This window comes from Lycium ferocissimum, chromosome 4 (genome assembly GCF_029784015.1).
Source record: "Lycium ferocissimum isolate CSIRO_LF1 chromosome 4, AGI_CSIRO_Lferr_CH_V1, whole genome shotgun sequence".
In the NCBI taxonomy this organism is placed as follows: domain Eukaryota; kingdom Viridiplantae; phylum Streptophyta; class Magnoliopsida; order Solanales; family Solanaceae; genus Lycium; species Lycium ferocissimum.
Window position 1 is genome coordinate 15,147,852 of NC_081345.1, and position 6,706 is coordinate 15,154,557.

General features: G+C 33.3%; 1 non-coding gene across 1 annotated transcript; it reads right to left on the minus strand.

Annotated features, from left to right (window-relative positions):
- Nucleotides 1-6,180: 6,180 nt before the first annotated feature.
- Nucleotides 6,181-6,253, minus strand: TRNAK-CUU (transfer RNA lysine (anticodon CUU)). The gene has a single exon. It is a non-coding gene; the product is annotated as a tRNA-Lys (tRNA).
- Between the last annotated feature and the right edge of the window lie 453 nt (nucleotides 6,254-6,706).

Sequence of the window (6,706 nt, forward strand, 5' to 3'; positions counted from 1 at the left end):
TAACCAGAATGTTGTATTGAACCACCACTACTATCTAAGGTCCCACGGTGGGCGCCAAGCTGTTTAACCTTAAAACGGAGAACAATTAAATTTATGCGTGATGCCAAAGATATGTGGCTAAATTCAATTACGGATTAAGTTGCGAGATCAGCCAATAAGTAAACAAAGAAGCAGATCTGACTAATTATTAAGTATGTCTAACATCGGGTATAGAAATCGAGGTCGATACCCTCTGGCGAGTACTTACACAGTGAATAATAAAGATGAACTTAAGTACAAATGAGAATGGTTTCAAAGGATTCTTATTATTTTGATACGAACTCTTTCTGTCTTTTCATTGCCAACCCCTTACAATGGATGAGAACCTCCTCTTTATATAGTAGAGGAATCCTAACCCTAATACAACTCTAAATAAAGGAAAGAAATCGGTGACGGTACAAATTCTTCGAGATCGGCGCCAAGTAAATATCCGGGCTTGAGGGCAGATATTTCGGTCTTCTTCTTATGGCAGTTAACCGGTCTTCCTATAACGCCTCGTCCTCGACCGAATTCGATGCCTCCTTCTTGATAACCCGGTCGGGTCGTGTCCGAGCACAACCATGATATCGGGAAACCGAGCATGTCCGTATCCTCGGTTTTACCCGTATACAAGTTTCTTAATTCGAATAAACCTAGCTTAATTTCTAATAAACCAAAATCACAATAAAAACTGAGTAACTTTATATATTTGCAACTTTGGTGTCATCAGTATTATACAACTAAAAGACTACGAATTCTACGAGAATACTCTAATAGTCACCGAGGTTATATTAACCTGACAAACTCCATATTGGTTTCAAATTTTCAACCCTCACTAGGTCTCTTACCTATATTTACTCATAGTTCAAAAATGAAATAAACTATATACCATGCAAGTCAACAGATGTTATTTAAAAAAAAAAATCATATAGTAATTAGGTATTGCTCATTGTGTGAGCTTCTTGACTTTTGAAACAGATGTGCAAGTCATGTGTTTAATCTCTGTTAGTTTTCAAACAGATGTGTGTATGTTATGTTACATGGACCATATGTGCTCAAATTTTATAAATTTAAAGGACATATGATACTTAGAGCCTAGAGGTATATAGAGGACAAAGTTAGATCTATCCACAAAGATAAGGGATATTTTGGCCAAAACATAATTCAAATAAGGGAACGATTTATACAGGGAAAATTTTATTTGATTTTATAGTCCTATATATTAAAGCTTTCTATATAGTTCAACTAAGAAATAATTTAACAACTGTTATAAAATAAAGGCTATAAGTAAATATATCAGAAACAAGTATATAGAGAGGAACTGATTGTATATATAAATTCTTCAAATGGCCACTATTTATAAGAGAAATATATGCTTGATGGCCAAGCCATTTAAGGAAACTTGGTGGCCACGTTACTTGGTCTCCAAGTTCCTTGTTGGCCAAGTCCTTGTGGACATCCACCAGCAAATATTTACAATACTCCCTCATGGATGTCTATTTAATAGATGATGTGCCTCGTTAAAACCTTATTGGGAGAAATCCTGTGGGAAAAAGTCCTAATGAAGGAAAAAGAGTACACATATCTAGTAATACGCTTTGAGAGCTGCCTCATTAAAAACCTTACCAGGAAAACCCAAATGGGACAAAACTTTGGTTAAGGAAAAAAGAGTACAACGCATATTTACTCTCCCCGATTAAAGAATCACATAATTCTTGAAGATGATGTACTCTAATCTTGTATACCAACTTATTATATCTTGAGATTGGTAGAGCCTTGATCAGATCTGTCAAATGGTCATTTGAAGAACTGGTTAATCATTTGCATCTTCATTCCTTAGATAGAGTTGCATCATCACCATATAATATTGTTGCAATCACGCCAAGTATATTCTTGACTTGTTTCATAATCTGTTGTTGTCTTTCTATGGCCTGACTGTCATATAAAACAACATGGTATGACAATAATCCTTCATGGAAATAGATAACATATCTGAATAGAATTCTTATGTCGATCAGATGAATGCCCTGTATATCCAAAACACTTGACAATATTTGTTAGGATAAACACATCCATGTAAGGGATTTCATTTACAATATGCAATTGATCTGTTTCAACATCTCCATGTAGGAGTAAAACTATATCATGCTCGTAGTTATAGCAAGATATATAAATGCATCGACTGCACAAATATATGATACTTTAGGACCAATTCAATTTTCTCATTTCAACCTCTTTCAGCAGATATAATCTAATGCTTTTGGAAATTCTTCAAGAGCTCCAACAATATTCAAATCATCAACTTGTATAATAATATGAAAGGTTCTGATTATCATATAGAGACAAGGGTAAACATGATCATATGTGTACCCTTCGTCAATGAATATTCTTTAAGACGATTTCAGTACATTAGCCTTGATTCATTTAATCCATTTAAGGATTATAAACAAGTTTCCCAAGAATTTATATATGCTTCAGGAATTTTGAATCCTTTAGATATTTTCATATAAATTTTGTCAAGTAAGCCATATAGGCTGTGACAACTTCCATTAGTATAAATTGTGACATCTTCTAATGTCTGGACTACAGGTCCAATCGCTTACCAAGATGCATCATTTCACTTGGTAATTATTTCTACGTCAACATGCTTTAAGAGACGTAGAATTCTGATCCTCACAACCTTATACTATATTGCGCGCTCTATAGTATCAAAGATATCGTCGACGATATATCATTTGTATTGGTTTGCAATTTGACATAACTTATTGAGATCTCATCACTTCATTATTTTTAGGTACCTGAAGCTCCCATAAGGTTTCATGAAGTGTTATGTCGTAGGCTCTTCAAGAGCACATTGCCTCCTTATTACGATCATTTTGATCATTTGCTCCTCTCCTTTTTCAAGGATTATTACATTTGGAACCGATTCGTCTACCATGCTTCAATAGACTTGTCCTTCAAGGACATTCAATAGGAACATTTTGCAACGGAAATATGAGATTAATTTTGGGTCAGCAAATGCTTCCAGCATTTGACTTATATTATCTTTTGAATGAGAATCATACTGATGATAATTCACAACATATTTCTTAGCTGCTTATATTTCTCCCCCTTATGTTAGAAAAGCCAACATATATCCCCACCTTATTTGGAGAATCCATCTGTGTGCATCGTGCTAGATTCATTAACCATATAATGCACAACAAAAGTTATATGATGGAAATATCTAGCTCTTGACTCTGAACTAATTATGAGGGGAGAATTTATCATAATTCATTGATATCAAGCATATAAGCGCCGTTGTATGCAATACATCACATCTCAGACCAACATCTGAAGCTCTGTCTCATAAGTAATGGTTTAGCTATATTATGGAGGCATCCAATGCCAAACCAGCTTAAATATAAATCAGCATTATCAAGATGAATTGTCTTGATTACATATTCTGAAAATTATGCTTCCAACTCCATTATTTTGAGCAAAAAAACTTCGTAAATGTCAGACTGCCAGTTGACAATAAACATACATGTGACCGTCTCATAAACGGATCTATTTAAGACATCACATCGCAGGTGAAGGGGCCCATATTCACATTTTATATTTCTTAGAATATAGGGGATTCAGTCCCAACATTAGCTGGTGTAATCAACTTATCACGAGAACAAGCAATATAAAAGAAATCTTGAAGAATCTTCTAGTTCTTCAATATATTCTAAATACTCAATTAGCACATCATATTTAAATCAGGACGGCCAAAACGGTCATGTCAACTGAAAAAAATATTTGTATTCATAAACTTCAAGTTTACTATGACGTGTGCTATTTATTTAGTAAACTTCTGATTTACTATTGTATGAGATTTTATATCAATAAACTTCTGATTTATTGCGGTATGTGATCTTATCAAACTCGGGTAACGTTTCACATACATATTTCTTACCCGTGGTAACTTGAAGATATTCAATCTTCCAACATTTGTAGTCTCAATATGATAATCATTTTTATTGCTAGTAAACTTCAGGTCTACCACAGTTTGTTTTGCGAACGTAACAATTACGATCACGGTTAAATGGTGCTATCACATATAACCTCTTTGAGAGACTTCAATTTATCTACTATAATCAAATTTATTTGAACACTGCTGGTGTCGTGATACTTGTAGATAAACAATTAGCTCTTCTGGTGCCCTTGATTATTAGTTTGTACTACCAAATATTTTTTAGATACTTCTGGTATCACGAAAGAAAATTTGGTTAGACACTACTGGTGTCATGAAAGAAAACAATAATCGAATGGAAATTGAAAGACAATATTCAACTATAAATTACAGAAATAAACATTAAACTATAAACTTCAGTATTTCAAATATATCCTTCAAGGAGATTAGCCATTGAAGTTTCAGAGTTTTACTACTTCAAGAGTACAGTTTCAAGCTTTACTAGTTCAGGAGTAAAGTTTCAGAGTTTTACTACTTTAAGAGTAAAGTTTCAAGTTTTACCACTTCAGGAGTAAAGTTTCAAGGTTTACTACTTCGAGAGTAAATTTTAACGTCTTACTGCTTCAGGAGTGAATTTAAAAATATTTACTAATTCAGGAGTAAATTTAAGAATTCTACTACTTCGGGAGTAGATTTCAGAGTTGTACTACTTCGGGAGTAGAATTCAAAGCCTTACTACTTCAGGAGTAAAATTCATAGTCTTATTACTTCTGGAGCAGGATTCAGAGTCTTACTATTTCGTGAGTAGAGCTCAAAGTTCTACTATTTCGAGAGTAGCGTTCAAAGTTTGCTATTCTAGGAGCAAATTTATGAGTTTAGTACTTTAGGAGTAAAGCATATAATATTCAGAATATTTCTTCTCAATTATTGTACCTCTTCTGGAGATAAGTCATGATATTTTCACAGTGAAATGCACATTCATATTTATAGGCTTTACTGCATACTATCACATTCACTTCAGAGAATAGATCTGTATTTGCAACATTTATCAAAAGTTTTCATTCTTCTGGAATAAAACATAATTATCTGAATGTACCTTAAGCATATCAAATCGTGATAGCTTATAACCTCGTTTAAGATATTGCTACTACGGAGCAAATTGAGGCATGCATATTTAATTTAGAGAATTTTTTTTTCTTACATATCTTCAATTGCAGCCACAACAAGCCCATAAAAATACTCCCACTTCTGATGGTTATAGAAATAAATAAATTTAATCATAACGAGATTTAATAAATATTACCACTTCTGGTGATCATATATTTCTGGCAAACTTTCATTCTTAACCATGTAAGGAATACGAAATCAATATCATAATTAATCCATCTTATTAGTATTGTTCTTCGGGAACAATTGTAGGCATGACCCACTAAGTGAATCAATTAAGTTCCTCATATTCAATAGCCAAAATCGATACCTGTCTCCTAGATATTTGATATTCGTTATCGTTGAGGCTGGTTTTTAATGTAGAGCGGAGCAATTTCTCATCCCAATCATAAGGCAAGGAAGTGCTCACGCCTTTTAATGCTCTCCTGGAGTGTTTCTCCTTTCCACCTTATTCATACATGGATCCAAAAACAAGGAGAAATAGTCAGATAAAAGCATGATCTTGATACTTATGTTAATATTGAGAGGAAACAGTAACGTCTACTCATCTGTCCAATTAATACATCCTGCATAAAGGAAACTTTGATTTTCCTTTCTTCAAATATTTTTAAAATAAGTATTTAAGGCAGAATCTCATGCTGATAATGTGTTATAAAATAAAGGCTATAAAGTAAATACCAAAAACAAGTATGTAGAGCGAAGCTGATTGTATATATAAATTCTTCAAATGGCCACTATTTATAAGAGAAATATATGCTTGATTGCCAAACCATTTAAGGAAACTTGGTGGCCACGTTACTTGGTCTCCAAGTTCCTTGTTGGCCAAGTCCTTGTGGACATCCACCAACAAATGTTTACAACAATAACAAAATTTAGTTGATTTGATCAAACTCTTAATTATCAATAAAATAATTAAATTATAATTACCAAAGAAATATTGCAATTTTTTCCTCAGCTTATAAGATATGTCTATTTCTTTTTTCAAATAGTGAAACAAATTATCTAGTTAAGCTTTAGAAATCAATCAGGAAAAAACATCACTGCCAGAAAAAAACCATCGCCCACCGTGGGGCTCGAACCCACGACCACAAGGTTAAGAGCCTTGCGCTCTACCAACTGAGCTAGACGGGCTTTTGTTTGTTGCTTAGAAGTATTGGTGTTATTAATTAATATATTTCGTGCAAATTAGTTTACACAGGTGATTTTATCATGGATCTTATCTTACTTCGTAAAAACCTTTCTATCTACTAAGAAATTAAATATTTACCCTATCTTATACGCAAATATTGTTTGAGTTTGGAGAAAGTTGAAAACTCTATATGACCTACAATCTTACTTTCCATGTTTCAATTTACCCACTACAACAATAGTTAGGTAGTCAAAAGGTTTTCTTTTATCATAATTTCTTAAATTTTGCTACATTATAGACGATGTTCATATGAGTTTTGTGGGTTTTGGGCTGAAAAACAAGAAAAAAGAATTCAATATCCTCTATTTATTCCGTTCTCAATGGTTGGATGTTGGCCAGAACACTTTGGTTTATTAGATAAAGCGCATTGGTAAGTGCGCTGAACGACACGATGT